Raw genomic sequence first — 23,154 nt, forward strand, 5'->3', positions numbered from 1 at the left:
CCACCCAGAGGTACTGCTCTTTCATGCAGTTGTTAGTTATTATTATTTTAGGTATCAGCTTTGTTTCATGTCGCTGCAAGAGGGATACATGTATTTAAAAAAACAATGATGTGCACAGATGAATCTTTTATAATAAACACTGCAATCCATGAATATGCTAATTAGCCCCGCCTCCCCTCACTCACGCCAGCTCAGAGATTCATTCGGCCAACTTACTGAGGTAAACGCTGCACAGTGGTATCGAAAGTGTGCTTGACTATGCTTTTGCTTGACTATGTTATCAAACAGCTAATAATGTCTTGCTTTTGTTACACAAACCATGTTTCCTCAGAGTCAGTTTCCTTCTAACAATCATCAGAAACACTTTGAACAACTCAGAACATCAGTGGAGAAGTTCATCATAACATCGTAACACACATCATACACCCGCTATATTGCTAAATCTACCCGATTTTTCCAATCAACAGAAAAATATACCGGGAAAACCTGGCATCTCTCGAGACTCTCCTGCTAGTTCGGTGTTAATGATATGCTAAAGCCCCGCCCACCTAATGACCTGATTGGTTACAAGGTAGTGTGTGACGTGAGAAACACCAGCGATTTCAAAGCGTGTTTTTGAGACTGTCTTTGGTTCACTGCAGTTTTAAGAAGAAAATACTCAGCAATGCTGTCGACTTATGAATTTACACATGGTTTGTCTTAAAGCATATTAAAAACACCACATAGACATATAAACAACATTAACACCACATGGGGACTTTGACCATTTGACCCCCACCACACCATCTCATGTTATCTTGCTGGAGGAGCAAGTACTGTTTGACGCTTGTCTGAGCGGGGTGAAAGGTCACACAGGGTATAGAGACATGTTATAAGGCTTTGTTTAATTGTATGCATGGCCTTAGTCTGTCAACCAGTGCAGTGTTTACAAAGTCCCTTTCAGCCTGACTGTAAACCATTGCGTGCTTAAAGCTGAAGTGGCCACCAACCAACTCATACTTCAAAAATCAAAAGTAAAAATCATACTTATCTGACCGTTATCAGTTTGTAGCAGTAAATGATGAGATGTCTCATCGATCACAGGTTAAGTATGGCGTACCACAAGGCTCAGTATTAGGACCGCTGCTGTTCACTCTGTACATGCTACCCTTAGGAGATATCATTAGGAAACATGGAATTAGCTTTCACTGTTATGCTGACGATACTCAGCTCTATATTTCTTCAAAACCTAACGAAACTTATCAATTCACAAAATTAACGGAATGCATAGCGGATATAAAAAATTGGATGACTTGTAATTTCCTACTTCTAAATTCTGAAAAAACAGAGTTTCTAATTATTGGACAAAAAACTTCCTCACGTAATAATCTAGAATACTGTCTAACACTTGATGGCTGCTCTGTTAAGTCTTCGTCGTCGGTTAGGAACCTGGGTGTGCTCTTTGATACCAATCTTTCATTTGAAAGTCACGTGTCTAGTATCTGTAAAACTGCATTTTTCCATCTTAAAAATATATCTAAATTACGTCATATGCTCTCATTGACAAATGCGGAACAATTAGTTCATGCGTTCATGACCTCAAGGCTAGATTATTGTAATGCTCTACTGGGTGGTTGCCCTGCACGCTTAATAAACAAACTACAGCTGGTCCAAAACGCAGCAGCTCGAGTTCTTACCAGAACCAGGAAGTATGACCATATTAGCCCGGTTCTGTCAAAACTGCACTGGCTCCCTATTAAACATCGCATAAATTTTAAAATATTGCTGATTACTTACAAAGCACTGAATGGTTTAGCTCCGCAGTACTTGAGCGAGCTCTTAACGCATTATAGTCCGTCACGTCTATTACGATCTCAAAATTCCGGCCAGTTGATTATACCTAGAATATCAAAATCGACTGCTGGCGGTAGATCCTTCTCCTATTTAGCACCAAAACTTTGGAACAGTCTTCCTACCATTGTCCGGGAAGCAGACACACTCTGTCAGTTCAAAGCCAGATTAAAGACACATCTCTTTGACCTAGCTTTCACATAATACATTATAGACTTCTATAATTTAATGCTATGCTGCATAGATTAGGTCAGCCGGAACCGGGAACACTTCCCAAAAATCCTGATGTACTCGTTACATCACGAGAAGAATGGCATCTACGCTAATTTTAGTGTCTGTGTTTATCCCAAGGTTTTTCCTGCAGCCTGCCGGATCCAGGCCGTATCCAGATCTGACGAAGGACCTTCACCTGGACCGATGACAACGCAGTGCTGAAGTGCCAACTAGTCTCTCCCTATGGAGGATCCCACTACCACTCTACAGATAAGGCGTTGTCGGGAAAATTCGTCTTGCGGTCCTACCCCAAAGCAACAAATAAAATAAAATTCCTTATCAAATTTATAAGGAAAGACAAGTATTTTGTTTAGGCTTGGTCTGTAGGGAATTCCAAACCTGCGTATATTCTAACGCACATAACTATAGAACCCATTCTAAATGCGCATGTGACCGCCATCAGCGTTTCTCACAGGTTCGCGTTTAAAGTCTGTGTAGAGAGAATGGTGTCGTCTTAGCGGCCCCTAATTTAATAACAAATGATCATTGCAACGGAACCAAATCAATTAAAACTAACTTTAGATGGAAATAACTTAACTCTGCTGTAAAGCCGAAACAATCTCTGTTACCTTAAATTATACGCTTATCTCTGTAAAGCTGCTTTGAGACAATCTACATTGTTAAAAGCGCTATATAAATGAAGATGACTTGACTTGACTTGACCAACACAACTGTGAACACAAACAGCTGTCTGTTTACTCTCTGTCAACTAAATGTCGAAACACTATCTCTTTTCCTCACTTACACACCTGTCATACATCCTTCCGTACGGCCAAGACGAGGGGCAACATCAAAGGCTAAAAATCAAGCTGATTAAAAGCCTGTCTCCAGTTTAATGGCTATATGGATTGAGGATGTGGCTGATGAGACTAAGACTGAGTCTGCGAGAACGAACTGCAAGTGAAATGCCACACTGTAAAACTCGTACTGTATTTCATCCTTTAACCTCTGCTTTGAAGATGAACAAAGGAGTCCATTGTCACAGGGATAAACTCAAGAGACGTCTCGCCCACACAAGAGGGAAGCTCAGATGGGCTGATCTGGCATTCAACATCCCAACTCTGATGTCCTGTTGAACATATTATGCCAAATTCAACATGCAGTGGATGAAAGATGATGTCTACCACATTGCAAAGACAACAGACAGAAGTTCAGCCGGTTTGTTGTCAGATGGGGACTGCCAGGAATGATGGACAACACGACAATGGGCCCTATCCATAGAAATATTGGGAATTGGGATACACTTTATTTGGATGGTCCACATTAGACATTCTCAATATAAGTAACATTGCACCTACATGTCAACTAACTCTCATTAGAGGATTAGTAGACTGTCTGCTTAATATCTGATAAGACTTTATTGTGAGGCTCCTCACATTATATTGACTATAAGTAACTTTGCAAGTACGTCAACTTATTCTACTAACCATAACCCCTTATTCTACTAACCCTAGCCCTAACAGTTTACTAACAGGCTACTCGGATAATAATCAACTTATTCTACTAACCATAACCCCTTATTCTACTAAAACTCCCCCCTAACAATCTATGAATAGATCAAAATAGACCAAAAACACTAATGAGAGTTAGTTGACATGTAGGCACATGTTACTTATAGTCTAAAGAATGTCTAAAGGGGACCATCAAAATAATGTGTTGCCCAATATTGCCCAAGGACCCATGAATTTAAGATAGCCCAGAAATAATATATCCCTTGTTTACCATAATGGTGCTGGTTCTTGGCCATACGATTTGCAAACCTGTGTTTCCATAAAGGCATCAATCAATCAATTGACTTTAAAGCAAAATTCAATGTTACTACATATCATGCAGCCTTTTTATGAGTTTTAAGAACATACTTTAACATCCAGAGCAATTTAATTCAGTCTTTATGTCATTATTAGTGCAAATACTTAAGTATACAGTATTGGGATATTTTTACTTGAGAATGTAGATAATATTAGTTTAGTTGACTTGTTACATTTGCAGCTGCAAACCGCCCAAAAAATTTAAATATATGACAGCAAGAAAAGACATTCTTATAGCCTATAACACGCTCTCATGCGTTTATTTTTTAACATTTTGGGAGGAGTAAAAACTACATGTGTGTAGATAACCAATGCTTCAATAACCAGAAGCATTTACGCTTGTCCAGTTTCATCTGGAATGCGTCCCAGACCACCTCCTGAAGTGGTTTATGCGATCGGATTTAAATCCATCTCGGAGGGCATTTACATCTGGTCTTTTAATGATCTGATAGTGATCCGATCAGATAAAACACATAAATTGAATGCATGACATGCATGTCATTTTATGTGCTTCCAGTGTAGACAGATTATACTGAAAGCATCTAGTTTTGTACAATCTAGATTTGTTTTCCATCAGTCTAGTCAGAGTGAGTTGTTGTTGTCCTGAAAACTTGTAGTTGTAGGTAATGAGGCGTTGTCCGACCATTGGTGATTATTGGTTCAAGTCGTCATTTTTCCATTGCAGAACTGCCATTTCTCCATGTGATGGTAATGTGGGACTTGCCATTACAGGGAACCTGATCACTCCAATTTCTGATTGGATGTTGTTTATGTGGCAAAAAAATATTTCTGCTTTGTGAGGGAAATAAGAGAGAGGTGCATTCAGAACAGAAAGAAATATGGGACATTAGAGAGGTCCACCTAGGTAGCTCTTGCAGCTTGTTGGTGAAATTTAAGACTTGGCGAAATGGCAGACGTGATGATGAAATGTCAGTGACAGTTTTACTGTTATTTGGGTGCATCTTGGGCCCACTCTTCACTCGCACAGCTGTTACATTACCAGCAATTAATGGCCATTCGCATGACCAGCGTGATTTGATATGCCCGCTTGAAAGAGAGAGAGGAAGGGAATGTAAATTACAAAGTTTAATGAGGCCTCTGATTTTAATACCTGCTGCACATACCCTCTACATCTGCCAAGTCACTCAGCGCGATGCCTTCTGTGAAACAATGAAGCTTCCCTTACAGGTATAACAAGACATGCCAGATCACAGCCAGCTGGCACATAAACTCTGATATACTGTATGATATTGTATTGCCGTATGAGGTGACGGCCACTTGCAGAAAAATGAATGGGAGAAGCCGTAATGCTCAATATGGCAGCTGTAAGAAAAAAAGTCATACAACAAATTCAAGTCGTTATTCGCTAAAAATTCTCATTTGCACCCATTAAAAACGTGCTGCCTCAAAGCGATGATGCCAAATGCCATGAACCAGCTAATCAAGGTTTTCCAGGTAAGAACTAAACAACGCTATCTCACGACCAATTCGTACGAGTGATAAAAAAAGGTGGCTAATTTTTTAGCTAAATCGTACATATTTTACGAATTGCCCAATTCGTATGAATTCATACGAATGACCTACCCCTGACCCCGCCCCTAAACCTACCCATCACGTGGGTTTAGCCAAATCGTACAAGTGAGGTCGTATGAATTCGTACGATTTGTCTAAACCCACGTGATGGGTTTAGCCAAACTGAGGTCAAAACATCACCAGAATATCCATGGGACGGTTACTTAGATTGCTGTTGAATAAACTGACCTGACTTAATAGGGACATTATACATGGCCATGTTCTAACATCCATAATCCACAAATGCATAAACCTGCATTTATTCTCTGAATAATTCCACTGACTATTGTTGTCACTGCTTGATGTTGCTTTGGACCTTGATACCCAGAGGTGATGAAACTTTATAAGTCATGTATTTTCATATGGCCCAACACTAATGTGTATAAGCTAGCCACTGCAATATCACCACCCTCTCAACCACGCTCAAATCTATCACTACTGGATCCATCTCTGTTGGTGTGGGGGCATTACATAAACGCTGATATTTGAACCAATCCAGCGATCAAAGCAAACACTCGCTCTGCCCGCTCTCTCTGTGGAATCAATCAGAAACTCGAGTTGTCGGGCGTCAGGTCAGGGCCAGCTCACATCGCCAGAGCCGGCGACAGGTCCGAGCAGCAGACGGCCACAATCGATAGACCTGGAATGAGGTTTGCACTTGGGGTTGGGGGGGTTATGGATTGTGCAATTGAGGGGGAGGTGTCGAATGAGGGGTGGTAAATGAACGGAGCCCATGCAGGCGATGTTTAATGCCCCTCTCCAGTTTAGTGGAGGGATTGGTCCGTTGTGTCTTAGGACGCCCGCTTCGCTGTATCAATATGGCAGTAATAGGGTGGGAGCCGTGCTGGACTGATAATCACTGGAGCACAGAGAGGTCTGAAACACTCCTGATATCTGAACCCAAAACACACATAGCCTATCCAGTTACTTATTATAGAGGTCAGTCTATTAAATCACTCTCTGCCGTGTTAAAACTTGCACAAACTGTGTCTACACACATTAACTAATTCATTAGCCAATAACAGAAGCTTATGCACTGACACAACACTTTCAAATACATGGAGCAACTTTAGCTTATGGGCACACACTGTTATATAAGATAATAACGTAAAGCAACTTTGGTAACACTTTACAATAAGGTTCCATTAGTTGACATTAATTAATGTTCACTGAAACAATGCAAAGTTGTATTTTTATTAACTAAAGTTAAAAAGATGAATAAATACTATACTGTAACAAATTAATTGATCAAATCACGATCAAAATGATAGTTTAGACGTAAGTCTGCTTATGTTTAAAGTTTGGTGCAACAGCATTAATAGATAAACCTTGATTTAATCTAGATGTAATCCTGATTGGTGCAACCCACCCAAAAGTGTCCCAATCAGGTGACACAATACAGGGAAATGTCTTCCAGGTTCAATTTTTTCTTCAAGCCATGAGGAACATGCTGCGTGTGAACATTATGGTGTGTATTTATATATATACACTATATGTACATGTGTGTGTGGAGAAAGTAGATCACCCTGAACAATATTTGGCTCCTGCTTCGTCAGACGTCTCAGTAACGCAGACATCCCGTCTGGGCTGGAGCGTGCCAGATCAGCAGGAGGTCAACTTCTTTTTGTGAACTTTTTAACACCCATCGACCTCCTGAATCATTCATGCAAAAGTCTCTTTTCTGAGTGTATTTTCCTTGTCATTGACGCATGGAAAAATCTAGAGCGTCCAAGGGATCTTTAGGCACCCGTCCAATGCTTATATTTCTTGGAGCCACAGCTTTCACTATATTTACTCTGGTCTGTACACACACCTACTGGTCTAATACACCTCCAAACATATCAAGGTGAGGATGAGAAAACACGTATATAACAGCTTCATATTTTTGAGGAAACAGTGAGTTTTTTTCAGGAGTCTTTGATGAATAGAAAGTTACAAATATAAACAATGGCATTTATCTTTTGTAACATTTCGTCACTATCACTTTTGAACAATTTCTTTCAAAATAAAAATAAAAACTGCTGACCCAGAACTTTTATATATTTGCACTTCATCATGAATATACAACTTAATACAACCTTTGATTTAAAATATGTTGCGACTAACATTAAATAATTGTTCATTAATAATTGTTCATTGTTAGTCCATGTTAACATCTTATTTAGCTAATGTTAACAAATTAAACCTTATTGTGAACTGTTAATGCATTTACACAGAAATTATGTTATGAAATGAATAGTTTACAAAAAACAAGGAACTCCCGCACACTATCACTACTTGCAAATGAGTATCAAACTTTTATTAGCAACATTTCGGTCTCACGACCTTCATCAGGCATATACAAACATTCAAATAATCACATGACCAATCAATGTCAAGATCCATTTGTAACCAATTAGGCTCAATGACGGATACATAATTAACACCACACCATCATAAACAGGTACAAACATAATTGTAAATATTATATATTATATAAATATTTGGTCTTTTATTCCCACGCACTTATATTGCTACAGTAATTGATGAAATTAATAGTTAAAATAGAGATTATGAATCTACAATGAATGAGGATGTTCCATGAACGTTGTACTCATAATGTTTTATGATAACATTAAGAAAACGTTCAGCAATAATATTAACATTACAAGGACGTCCCGAGAATGTAATTCCAAGAACGTTTTCTTAAAAACATTCATCAAGCACAAATAATGTCATAACGACATTCCAAAAGCGTTCTTCTGAGAACATTTTCTCAACATTACAAGAACGTATATTTACTGTTATTAACATGATAGGAACATTCCATAAACATTTCTTTAAGAACGTTTTGTCCTAACATTTACATAACTTGTAAGGAACGTTAGTGAAAGTTCTGGGAACGTTCCCTGTTAGCTGGGTGGGAGAGTTTCAGTGGTCCTCAGAGACCTTGTTAGCAAAGTGGCAGCAATATAAAAGAATAGTGTCAGGACAGGTTAAAAAAATCCTGCTGTCAGGACCAGCGTAAATCTTCAAGAAATCACGGCCGCTTCTGCCTGACCTCAAACCTAGGCCTTTGTGTTCCTTCTTTATTTTACGACAGAGTAAAAGTGTGAACTTGCACTCTCTGACAGTGATTTAGAGCACTGGCTCGCAACTGGTTTCGCTTCAGAACCCAACGCTTGCATTGGAATTACATGAAGTCTTGACCCAAAATTATGACATATAGGCTTTAGAAGAAATACCAGCCCAACACTTGGTCAAATATTGTGTTGGTATAATCCATATTCCACCTCTGACATCAACATACAAAACATCCAGAGGCATTTCTCTGGTCTTTTTAAGCTGATAAGCCTTTGCTTATTTAACTTGCTATCCACTGCACTATGCAGGATTAGTTGCGTTCAGCAGTTTTCCCATCAGGACAGACGCTTTTACAGTGACCCACCAGTTCACAACCACTGGTTTAGATGTCTCTCAACATCAAAACAAATGAAGGGTCTTATACAGTTTATATGAAACCATAGTCAAACAGATATATAAAAAAAAAAGGTAACACTTTACAATAAGGTTCATTAGTTAACATTAGTTACAGTTTTTATTAATCTTTGTTAATGTTAGTTAATAAAAATCCAGCTGTTCATTGTTTGTTTATGTTAGTTTTGTTCATTCTTAGTTCATGTTAACGAATGTTAACTAATTAACCTTATTGTTAAGTGGGTTGCACTTTATTTTAAGGTGTCCTTGTTACAGTGTAATTATATATTTAAGTACTGAGTAATATTAAGCATTTACATGTACTTACTGTAGGGTTAGGATTTGGTTGAGGGTTAGTTGCATGTAATAATGCATAATTTACTGTTATTACTATGGTAAGTACATGTAACATATGAAACACTGTAAAATAAAGTGTTACCGTTAAGTGTTACCAAACAAATGCACAAAAACCAAGTTTGTGAGATATAATACCTGCAAATGGACATATTTAAGCTGTTCTGTTTTTCCAAAACACCTTAAAGCTCCTTCCCAAAGTATTTTAGACTAAAACGAACATATTATCTGTGAACCTAAAGGTAGTTGAAAGGACAGTACCCCTTTCCCAGGCGCTTTCTGCTCATTCTTCTCGTTCCCCATCATCTATCAACGTTCACGTTGGGTTTGTCTGTTAAGTATTGAGCGAGAGAGGAAGTGGAAGGTGGAAATGGCCCGAGGTGCGGGTGACCTCAGGTTTTTCAGTCAATAAAACACGGCACATGCTTTAAAGCCCATTTACACACTCCCTCGCTCTCGCAAATGCTTAACTTGACATATTAACATCTCATAATGGACACATGAACGCAGACTCTTGAACATTCGCAGGGGTTGTTATGTAGTGAAATGTGTTGAACATTTTTAACGCCTGGGTTTCATGTCTTTATTCCCCTGAACCGCCCGAGGCGCTCAGTACCAAACAGAGTTAGCTTTCTCTGCTTATTCTCTGTGCAATGAGGCAAGCTATTTAACCATTTACAAGTGTGTGTGCTAAATCTCTCCACGTATACGCACAGCTGGTCACAAGGTGTGAGCTGGGCAACTGTGGCACCTAGGCTAGGTAAACAGCGGTGGCGTGTGGGCTGCTCAACTCCCTTTTCTTAACTTTCTCTTTCAGTCCAACAAAGCCAGACGAACACATGGCTTCACATCTGGAAGAGTTTGCCCGAGAACCTTAATTCACTTGCAGTTGTTTGTGTACTTCATGGGGCCGTGCTGTTACTGTGTCGAAGGTTACACTTTATTTTACGGTGTCAGTGTTACAGTGTAATTATACATTTAAGTACTGAGTAATAATAATCACCTACAGTACATGTTCTTACTATAGGGATTTGGGTTTGGTTGAGGGTTAATTGCATGTAATTATGTATAATTTATAGTTATTACTACAGTAACTACATGTAACGTGTAACAATGACATTGTAAAATAAAGTGTTACCCTTTGTTTTAAGGTTGTTACAGTGTAATTTTACAGTTAAGTACTAGTGATATTAGTTTACATACCTAAAATAGGGCTAGGTTCTGGTTTAGCGTTACAATTAGTTAACAATAGTTAATGTATTAACTAACATGAACTAACAACAGTTGTTACAGTATTTATTAATCTTTGTTAATGTTAGTTAATAAAAATACAGCTGTTCATTGTTTGTTCATGTTAGTTCACAGTGCATTAACTAATGTTAACAAATACAACCTTTGATTTTAATAATAAAAGTTGAAATATGAACTAAGATTAATAAATGCTGAATATATTGTACATGTTAACTAATAACTAATGTTAACTAATTAACCTTATTGTTAAGTGGGTTACACTTTATTTTAAGGTGTCCTTGTTACAGTGTAGTTATAAGTACTGAGTAATATTAATCAACTACATGTACTTACTGTAGGGTTAGGGTAGGATTAGGGTTTGGTTGAGGGTTAGTTGCATGTAATAATGCATCATTTACTGTTATTACTATGGTAAGTACATGTAACACTGTAAACTAAAGTGTTACCGTTAAGTGTTACCAAAAAAATGCACAAAAAACAAGTTTGTGAGATATAATACCTGCAAATGGACATTTTTAAGTTGTTCTGTTTTTCCACCTTAGGTTCTGGTTTAGCGTTACGCATAATTACATCCAACTAACCCTCAACCAAACCCTAATCCTAACCATATAGTGAGTACATGTAGTTGCTTAATATTACTCAGTATTTAAATATATAATTACACTGTAACAATGAAACCTTAAAATAAAGTAAATGTAACATGCAACAAGGACACCGTAAAATAAGGTGTTACCATGTCATGTTACAGAAACACGGTCATTGAAAAATCAAGGTTACACTATACAATTTTCTTATAAATGTGCACATTATTATATATGCATTTTTTACCTGCTCGTCAGTAATGTAACAAAAAGGATTACACTTTATTTTGCAGTGTCATTGTTACATATGTTACATGCAGTTACTATAGTAATAACTATAAATTAAGCATAATTACATGCAACTAACCTAAACAAAACAAAACCCTAATCCTAACCCTATAGTAAGAACATATAGTTAAGTATTATTACTCAATAATTAAATGTAAATTACAGTGTAAGTAACAAAGACAAGTGTAGCACTTTGTTACAGTTCATTTATTTAAGTACTGAGTAATAATAATTAACCTCATGTACTTATAGGGTTAGTTTCATATAATTATGCATAATCTATAGTTATTGATAACTACATGTAACATGTTTAAGAAGGAGACTGTCAAATAAAGTGTTACTCAAACAATAATTGGTAACACTATGGTTACAGTATTTTAAGGTGTCCTTGTTACAGTTAAATTATTATCCACAACAGTAGTAATATTAATTAACAACACATACTAAATATATAATTAGGGTTTGGTTTAGGGTTAGTTGCTTGTAATTATGCATAATTAACTGTTATTACAATTGTAAGTACAAGATGTGTAACAGGGACACTAAAATAAAGTGGGTTACACTTTGTTATAATGTGTCCCTGTTCCAGTGTAATTATACTGTACATTTAAGTACTGAGTAATATTAATTAAGTACCTGTATTTACTATAGGGTTAGGGTTGGATTGGGGTTTGGTTGAGGGTTAGTTGCATGAAATTATGCATAATTTACTGTTATTACTACATTAAATACATGTAACGTGTAATATACTGTAATTTTTGGTTACACTTTAAGGTGTCCTTGTTACAGTGCAATTATATATTTAAGTACTGAGTAATTATAATTAACTACATGTTCTTACTATAGGGTCATGGTTAGGATTAGGATTTGGTTCAGAGTTAGTTGCATGTAATTATGCTACTAGTGAGTACATGTAACATATGCAACAAGAACACTGTAAAATAAAGTGTCACCCCATGTTCTGGTGGTGTTGTCCTGCGATAATTGTCTTAATTTTTGGTCTGAAGTGTTGGAATAAGTAATATGCACATGTGGAAAGTGCAAAACAAATCTATTCTCTCATACTTTTTTTCACACAAAAATTAAATCTACAAAACAAATGCAACTACAAGAGATTAAATTGTAATGTGATAATTAAAAAGCTTAAGAACATTTAAGATGTATTTCTCCAAACACACACAAAATGTGATTATGGAATCAATTGTCAAACATATGCAATTTTTCCCACAACGTGATACACACACACATTTTTTAAGTGGGCATGGAAGTTAAAAGCTCTTACAGATTTGTGGGAGGATAAAAAGCAGTGTGCATTTTCTGACAGCAAATCCACTTGTTGTAGATGTTAAAATGTAAACCACACAGACCCCCGCGGTAGCACTGAGAAGAAGAAAGCCCTTAATGTGATGCAATCTCTGTTGAGCTAATCTCTAACCAGAATCAAAGCAAGAGGAAGAAAAAAAAACACTGAGGGCTTTGAACAAGCAGCACCAAATGGTGTGTGCAATTAATCTCAGATCCTCCAGCACAAAAAAAGCAATTTGTATGTTAAAGAATGGGAGTATTGGTCCGACGGCAGGGATGACCCCGCAGGTACTCTCAGCTCCAATCTGTTGCGTGCTAAACACCGGCTTTAATGAGGAGACATGTGCTGCTCCATGTGAAGAGACTGCTGTCTCAGTCGGCTAGAGAGGAGAGCGCTTTCACACACACACACACACAGATCCAGAGCCCCATCTTTTGTCATCCATTATCTCCTTAAGCATGCGTCTCCCCGGCTGCTGTCACCGTCCGCTCTGGTGGTCAGACAGATGGTCATGAGGACTTCTGCACCCGTACACTCCAAACCGTACCACACACACACACACACACACACACACACTAACCCGAGCCCTAAAACTGCATCACACAAAACTTTCTGTGTTTTTACATTTTCAGAAAAACTCATTCTGTGTGATTTATAAGCTTGTTTCCTCAAGGGGACCTTAATTCCCCATGAGTCTGTGTGCATTCACTGGGATATAAAAACATGAACACACACACACTCATTTTCCCATCGCCCAGACATTTTCACTTTCATTTTCTGTTCTCTAAAGCGATGTGGACTGGTGTTCGGTGCCTCAGGGTGTGTGTGTTGAGCTGGACAGATCTTCTGTCTCTGCATGAAGACTGTGTTAAAGGTACAGATGGCAAGAACTGGCATGTGCCTCTTGAAATAATCCAGCATTAGGGTTGATTTCTTCATGCAAAATGCCCAGTTAAGAGCTGCTCTGTGCTTCAGATCTAACAACAGCTTCCCTCTTGAAGAGAAAGGCCTATTCTTGAGTTCCTGGACGAAAAAAAAAAAAAAGCTTTCAAAATCTGCCCTTCACAGAAACCCTGTCAAAAACATCCACTTGATTCATGAATAAGGCAGCTGGCTTTGGGAGCGGCTGCTTATTATTTCTAGAACTTTGCGCAACTAAGCAGGTTTTGGCATAACATATAACAATATCATTTAATGATATTATTTGAAAAACAATAGCTTTAGCCAAATTACAGGTTTAAAGCCAAATTAATATCAAATTAATACCCCAAAAGTCTTCCAAGCCATGAAAAAAAAAATAAAAAATAAAAAAAAGAGTCTTCCAAAAATAAATTCCAATCCATGAACCAAACCAAAAATCTCTAGGATGAAATCACAACAATGCAAACTTAAATTAAAGGGGTGGTATAATGCCCTTTTCACAAGATGTAAAATAAGTCTCTGATGTCCCCAGAGTGTGTATGTGAAGTTTAAGCTCAAAATACACCACAGATATTTTTATATAGCATGTTAAAGTTGTGACTTTTTGAAAGTGAGCAAAAACGCACCATTTTGTGTCTGTTCCTTTAAATGCAAATGAGCTGCTGCTCCCGGCACAGGGGGCGGAGCTTCAAGAGCACTCACACAGACATGCACTGAACATTTCAAAAACTTTTAGCCTTTTATATTCAAACCGGAGTCAAAGATGGAGAGACTCAAGAAGAAGTGACAACATGTAGAAGCAACAGGACATTTCTGAATGGTTAGTTGATGAATTTATGTAGCTGATGTGTAGTTATATTCTAGTAATTGATGAGCATATTCTGTCTTGATGATCTATAAATCGTGTTCAGGGGGCGGGGTTTATGTAAATTCTAGGGTTGGTGATGTCACTAACCCGGGAGGAATGTGGTGTAGACCCTACCAGCCGTTTGTTGTAGTCCTTAAAAAGTGATTTCTGTAAAAGCAAATATCTCCCTTTGCTCTGAACTTTGAGCGCTGTAACTTTGCAGATGTTGTTTATGATCAAACTGCATCATTACACACTAACTAAAGTTAGAAAAGTCAATTCATAATCAACCACCCCTTTAATATTTCATACTCCAGACTCATTTATCTTGCACCCATGTTGAAACTCACCACTAATCGCTTTGTTTTATTGCCCTTAAAGGAAGTGTTATTACATTTATTATTATTGATCATATAAAGGAATAACTCACTGATCCACGGATGCAATCACGGCTGTTCTTGGGTTAAAGGTTTAATTTTTTCCCTCATTAAAAAGTTTTAATATGAAGAAAAGTACTTTAGGCTAATGTTTTAAATCATGTATGAGTAGCATCGGTAGCATAATAAAAGTCCTGATGTTTGATTTTACACTGGCGTTTTCATGTTCCTTTTGTGTTCGACTGAAGAAAGCCATGCATGTTTACCATGACAGTAAATAATGACAGTATCTGGTCAACTTACACTCTCAGAGGATTGTTGTGCATAATTAGCACTGACCTGATGTCAGTTTTCATGAACGTCTGTTAGTATGTGTGTATCACACGCCAGGCAGGGTATAGCAACCCGCATCAACATGACCTCATGCTATACACATACCCCAGTATCATATTAATTAATATTTAATTCATTACCATGATGCGGACCTCTCACCCAAGATCTGGCAAAACATGCGGCTCACCGAGGTAAATCAGCACAGCATCAGTGTCACAAGCCTGGATTTATGTCACAATCTGTTGTGTTGGCATCACATACAGGCCTAGTAGAGCATCCTATATACTTTGTTTATTTTAATGCGCTTGCAGACAAGATTAATATATAAAACTACATCAGGTGCAAAAAGCTGGAACTGGGGCAGTATTATAAAAATATACTCTTTTGTACCTAAAGGATATTAGCATATTAGGACCTTTTTTTTATTTCAATGAAATTAATGTACTATATTAGTTCGATAATGTTTTTTATTTAATATTTTGTATTTTTAAGGGATTTTATGGTACTAAATTATATTTACGCTGTATTTATTATCCATTTATGCACTTTTTGAGCATAGACCTGAACTTGAGCATATTTCCAACTTAAACCGGTAAATCTGGAATGCTTTAGTACGGTGGCCCAGTAGTGCACAGCACAACCAAATTTAAAAAGCAAACATAAGTTCATAACTCAACGGAATTAAGTTTGATCTCTTTTCAAAGACGACACTTGGGAAGATTTTTGCTGAAGTGAAAAAAGTTTTAAAAAGTGAACAAAAAAAGTCACAAAATTTTACATTTATTTTTATGAACGATGTGGAAAAATAGTTTTTTAATTTTTTATATGAAATGTATATTTTCAAAAAAATTTTTTATTATGTTTTACTCTAAAACTGTGAGAAAATCAAAGCCATAAATCTAAACAAGTTGTGTTAAAAAAAATGAGCTACAACATCGTTTCCTTTACCAAGTTTCATAACGTTCCGATGAATAAACTTTCTTTTTTTTACTTTTTCAGTCAGAAATGACGGAAGAGCACCGGGCACATGTTATTAATACCCAAATGATACATAATACCTTTTGAAAGGGTACACTCTCAGCAAAAAACAGAGTATTAGGATCATTTATGTACTAATATGTACACTTTCCTGCGAGTGTACAATGTTGTCCAAGCATCGCTAACCACTGACATTTCACTTCATATGTTATTAATGTTTGTTAAGAGACTCAGCAATTCACACAGAGTTTTATGGGGAATAAAAGCCGTGTTCGGATCACACATGGATAACTGTGTTATAACATAACACCCGTCCCACCCATGAAGAGCAGTGAAAGCGTGGCAGCGGATAAGAGGGTTTCCCCGACTATCAGCCTTAAGCCGAGCTTTGATGCGGCGAGAGAGAGAGATGAGAGCGCTCGGCCTTGAGAAAACACTGCGGAGGTGTTTCAGGATTCACTGGCATTACTGAGGAAGGCTTGGGAAAACAAGCCTCGGGCTAAAGCTGTTTAGAAATTGTGCGTGAAATTGGGAACAGAGGGATCAATGAGAACATAGGAGAAGATTGAAAGTCACTACAGACGTGTGAGAGAAAAGAGAGCAGTGATTGGTCTTCATTCACACGTGCAGAACAGAAGAAAGCACACTTAAGAGACCATGAAGCCTTCTTTCAGAGAACAGCGGAAGGATCAGTTTAGTCATGTTTAGTTAAACTGTTTGCTTTAGATGCAAAGCTTTATTGCAGATTTGCTATATGTTTTATTCTTAAAATCAATAACTTGGAACATGTGTTCCAACCGGTTAAGATCTGGATTATCTCGTTTCCTCAACCTGTTTCCCATAATTCCCTGTCCTCTCTCTCTCTCTCTCTCTCTCTCTCTCTCTCTCTCTCTCTCTCTCTCTCTTCTCTCTCTCTCTCTCTCTCTCTCTCTCTCTCTCTCTCTCTCTCTCTCTCTCTCTCTCTCTCTCTATGATTTTGTGTATTGTAACAGGCTTTTACCATTGTTTCAGGTTTTAAAGTTTTGATGAGATTTTTTCTATGGAAAAATGCATCCGGAGAAGTCGATTTTGTTGCCAATTACTGAACTTCTCATTGGGTCAAGTGAGGAAGGCAATTTATGACACTAGAAAAATAAGAATTGAACGAAAAGTGTTAATTTGCAAATTGTGTTTCTTAACCTAATAAAATCCAGAATCTGAATTGACTTTCGGTGAGGCTGTGGGGGATCTCATGTCTTTTGAATTGATTTGCTGTTATAAGGGAGATCTGTGTGAAATTATTCATGAGAGTTTACAGTTTGTAAATGTTTTGGAATGATTGGATTTGAAAGTGTTTTGATTTGGGTATTTGTAATAAAGTCTCTCTCTCTCTCTCTCTCTCTCTCTCTCTCTCTCTCTCTCTCTCTCTCTCTCTCTCTCTCTCTCTCTCTCTCTCTCTCTCCAAACATTTAAGATTAATTCTCTATTTTATAAACCTCTACTCAAATGCAAGTTACACTTATAAATAGGCCCTAATTTATATGATATGCCATCCTGATCCCATGAGAAAACAGAACTATTTTCTGAGGTGTACATATATTTTTACATCACTTTAACTCATCAAAATAAGTTAAGCAACTTTTTGATTAAGTTGTATGATATTCAACTCGGTCAGTTTAAAGATGACTCGTAGAGTTGAGGTTGGGATAGGCAGGGATTGTTTTAAAACGGGTGTAGAAACACTTCAGGAAATTTCACAAACAATTACAAAAAATGGCATCGAATTAAGCTTGAAATTTTGAAGCATAAAAGCTAAAACTCCAATAAACTTTATCTACAATTTCAAAAAATCAGTTTTTACATTGTATGATCAACAATGTCAATACATATGAAGCATTACATGTACTTTAAATGAAGGAAAATTGACATCTTCACCCTTTATTCAAAGATTATTAAAAATGTGTAAAAGACTTTGTAATCATATTGCGCGGTTGTGCATGGAGTCGGTTGTTTGATTTGTGATAATAACACAATGAAATTCTGCAGAAATATCATTTTTGGCCAGGATGTCATACAAAGAAATTATGAACACATGCAAAAACACCAATGAAGTATTAGTAGGCTTACCTGATTATGTGGACAATGCATGCAATCCTTTTGTTTTTCTGTGCTTTTTTTTAATTTCTTTTAGTTTGCCTTTCTTTGCCAAATAATTTTGTCAGATATGTCCTTAATCAAGTTTAGTGTTTTGTTCTTCCCTCATATTTGAAATATTTAAAAACTATGAAATATTTCCTCATATTTTGATGGTTTAAGTCCCCTTCGGACACTTCTGGACACTTGATGACAATCTGCATTATAAAGCAAACAATAATTCAAATGAAATATAGCAACACAGTTTTTAATCAAAACATTAACTCAGCAGATAAACAAAACAAAGTATTTAGAGACTTTCATAGAATTCAGAGGAACATGTTAATGTGAGGAACAACATGTGCTTCATCATGTGCACAGATGTATTTTACAGGAAAGATATTTTAATATGTTGTATGATACTTAAAGTATATCTGTGATATTGTATAGCGGTTTATATCAGTGAATGTGCGGTTGGTGTGGAGAATGTGACACATGGTGTTTTGAGCGTTTGTGCCTCACACACACACACACACACACACACACACACACACACACACACACACACACAGGTTTACAGGCACCAGCAGGGTTTCACCTGTCTGGACGGAGAGCAACAAGCCTCTCTGGTTTCCGCGGGGAACTCGCTCATAATCCCGGTTGTAAACGCGGCAGGATTAGCCAATCTGCATTTGCGCCTTCTTGTCTTTCTTCGAGTCTGACAGCAGGGAAATGTGTTTGCTCACTTTCTCCAAGTGTGCTGATACTTCACACTGATGTATTTCTGTAGATATCTGCATTCTGCTTGCGTTAACCAGCCAACGTCTAATAGGCCTATAAAACATATCAAAGCTTGTCTTGACATAAAAAGTTCAGGACCACAGACATATTATAAAGCCTATACTTTAAAAATGTTTTTGTTTTGTTTTATATATAGCTCTTAAAGTAGGCTAAGCGTAGTTTTTGAATGATTCGCATTAAGCAGCATTAAGATTTAAAGAGCGGTTTAAAGGTGGGAATGAAAGTGTGTAAATCAGACTCTGTGAATGATTACAGGCTTGTGTTATGGATGAATGAAAACAACACACCTCCACTTTCCAAAGATAGGCGAAAGACTGAGTGTCTCTCTCTCTCTCTCTCTCTCTCTCTCTCTCTCTCTACACGAGGTGTGTGAGAGGAAGCAGGAAAATTACGCTCATTTCCTCATTTACTGGCTCCTTTTCCTTTTCACACAATTAGGAACCCCACCCGAGCACACACACACACTGCGGTCCTCTGTCAGAAAGATAATCAGATTTATGTGACTGAACAGAAATATTCTTCCTCTCTCTGATCTCACGCTTCTGATCTCGACAGTCAGAAGTAAAGGTTATATATTTATACATATTTCTCTCTCAGACTGAGACACACAGGACGTGTCAAATGCAGTGTAAGGGTCATACACACTTCAGCATGAAAACCTCTTCATCCTCATCTCTCCAGCACCTGAAACACAGCCAACACAATATCACGGTGATTACAAACTATTTCATGTTCTGGTGAATTGGTGGATAATTCTTATGAATTTGTACGATCTCATTCATAGCGTTTTGTAGAGTCTGCTTTAGTTTAGAAGTGCACCTTTATACTTATTCTAAAAATCACACATGTTTGGTACAAATCACAGTGTAGGCTATAAATTCATACACATTTGACAGCTTATCAAATACATTTTTTCATGCTCTTTCGGTCTGTAGGTTAAAACAACAACAACAACAACAACAACAACAACCTTCATTGATTTGACGTTTTTTTTTGTCATTTTTGGTACAGAGAGAGAGAGAGAGAGAGAGAGAGAGAGAGAGTATGTGAGTGTGTGTGTGTGTGTGTGTGTGTGTGTGTGTGTGTGTGTGTGTGTGCGTGTGCGTGAGTGTGTGTGAGTGAGTCAGAGTGTCTGTGTAAGAGAAAGAGAGAGAGTGTGTGTGTGTGTGTGTGTGTGTGTGTGTGTGTGTGTGTGTGTGTGTGTAGGCTATAGTTGAAGCAAATAATGCTTTTCAATTAGAGCCAGAAGTCACACTGAAGGATGTGGACTTTTCTGATGTAGGCTATTTGATGTCTGCTCATAAGCACGAGGCATTGCGAACAGAGACTGAAGTGTGTGTGTGTGTTATGATGGGATGTATAGAGTCACAGCAGCGTCACTCATTCTGTCTGTTACTCGCTGTTGCCTAGCAACACACCTGTCAGGACGGCCAAGGGTTTACCCGAGCTTCCTTACACACACACAGGGGCGGAGTGGGACCAAAAAATCTACCGGGAAATTTCGTAGACCACCGGCCCTCGGTGGTAAAAAAAAAAAAAAAAAAAAAAAAAAAACCTTTGCTAAAAAATATAGCAGTGAATGAGAGAATATTAAATAGATTTTTTTTGTTCCTCTATAGTTTTTTCACAACTTTCTAAAAGAGTAAAAAAATTGCGAGAGATGGATAACGGCAGTCAGAAGAACTCAGAAGAGAGAAATATAAGTCACTTTGTCATCACTCCCACAGACGCAGCATTAGAAACCCTCACAGCAGCATTAACTCGTTTTTTTTTTTAATTTTATTAAAGGTAATATAATATAAAATAGTGTTAAATGTAAATACATATTTTTTTCAATTGAAAATATTAAAAAAAACTTTCCAGGATTTATGCGGATGATGACCGTTAAAACGTGTCATCATCACCCTGTTGAAAAGGGTCTATGGCATTTTCACGGTGACACGACACCTTGCTCGTTAGCTTCTGCTAGTGTTAACATAATCTGTATACACTTAACATAGCAGCAGCAGCCAAGGGAGGTTACTCGTTTTAAAACTAGGAAATCTGCCACTAGTAGCCTAGATAGTCACTCAATAGTAAACTTTTTATTTGTCTCATATTTACCACTGCTACTTTCAAATTACACAAGCTTTTGGCTGGCTGGCTGCATAGCTGGTGCTAATTCCCATCTGTGCCTAGCTTTGACAACATGTGCTTCAGTTTATTTCACCTGTAGTATCTTTGCTTGTTGATGCCCGGAACATGTCTGTTATTTTGGAGCATTTCACTGCCTCCTCCTCCATAATTTTTGAGTCTGACCTTCTCAGCGCCAGATTTTTTAACGCTTGTGCTGAGGGGTGCTAGATCATTGACGGGGGAGCTGCGCAGTTATACAAATAATAATTGAGCAAAACTTGGCCACTAAATATTTAATATTCAATTATTTTAATGATCACAATTAAAGTTTTAATTTTATTAAATTGAACAAGCGCAACATTCAGCATTCAATCAAATATTCTAAAAGATGTAGGCTATTAGTAGCTTATTAATAAGGTTATTTCAACATAATATTTCGTTATTTCAACATTTATGTGCGTGCAACAAGCAAGATGTGCATTTGTAAATCCGGTAACGCGTGCATTGATTTTTAGTAATAAATTAGTGTTTTCTGACAGTGTCGGGTGTCGGCTGCAAAGATGAAGTTGACGATCGCCATATATAGTGAACGCGCCTAGAGAAATGCATGATTACGTAATCAGAGAGTAGGCAAGCCTTTTTCTTTTCGTTTTGAATTATTTCGTTTAAAGTTATTTCAAGCTTTGTGTATTTGATGTGTTTCGCATGTCTGTGTGAGGCATACACTGAGTTTCGTTAACTTAGTTCGGATGAGATGCGCTCAGTTAACGTGCAATGCAATTGACCGCGCGGGCGCCTCCATGATTAGGCTATATTGTCTGTTTGTTATATTTGCTTATTATTATTTAAAAAATGATTAAAATTAAGATACAATTTATACAAAACGAAATTCACTTTAATGAAAGGTTTTCTACAAAACAAAACTGAATGAAATGGTCAAAATCATGTCTGTCTGACCCTCTGTCTCTTGATAGGCATCATATCTTATTCGTGCTGTTCACTTTTCATAAATAAACATAAATGGAAAAGAAATGACATTATATATTTTAACAAATATGAAACTAAATGCGCTTATTTAATGGCTACAATAGGCCTACAGACTCTCTATTTGTGCAAATTGCTGCACATTCATTTAATTCTGAATTTTGCACAAGTTGAAAGGCGTTTGTTCAAATCAAGTTCACGGATAATTGTGCGTGCATTTATTAATCATTATGATACTAAAATCATAAAAATGCTATGTAGCCTACTAAAAATCAGATGAGCCCAGAATATGAACGCAACGTTTAATTACACGTTAAGCAATTTCCTCCCATAGAAAACCATTAGGCCTAAGAACGCTTAATGTAGGCTAGCTTAATGCAGATTAGAATGCCCCCTTATTATGTCGAAATAACGACTTATTATGTCGAAATAACGAGATATTATGTTGAAATAACGTCTTAATATCTCGAAATAACAAGATAAGTTTTCTTTTTTGCCTTTCCATCATTTAACTCACTCTTACGGACGTTAGACTTCCAAGACGTGACGAGGAAAAAGAGGTGTTCGGCGGCTTTTTACATCAAAGGCCGACACGATTTTGGGAGGGGCCGCTCACTGACCCCCCTATGTTTTTGAAAATCCTATAGACATGGTTGGACCTGCCGAACGGGTTGAGCACTTTTATATACTGTGTTGAGCAGAGAGGCTGCACAGTTTGACCAGCGAGAAGCGGCCGCACATCAGGCCGCCAGACGGGTGTTGCTAAAATAACTCGCAATGTATAACTATTATCAGACCGGCCCTCCGCGGCCTCAAAACACTACCGGCCCACCGGGAAAAGTCCCGACTTTCCCGATTGCCACTCCGCCCCTGCACACACATCAAACTAAACACACTATAACGCTCTCAAAGAGCCCTTTCTCAACGCTTCTGCTCCTCAACGTGTGTTCAAGTCTCATTCCAGGAT

Source organism: Scardinius erythrophthalmus, assembly GCF_964197995.2.
Source record: "Scardinius erythrophthalmus genome assembly, chromosome: 16".
In the NCBI taxonomy this organism is placed as follows: Eukaryota; Metazoa; Chordata; class Actinopteri; order Cypriniformes; family Leuciscidae; genus Scardinius; species Scardinius erythrophthalmus.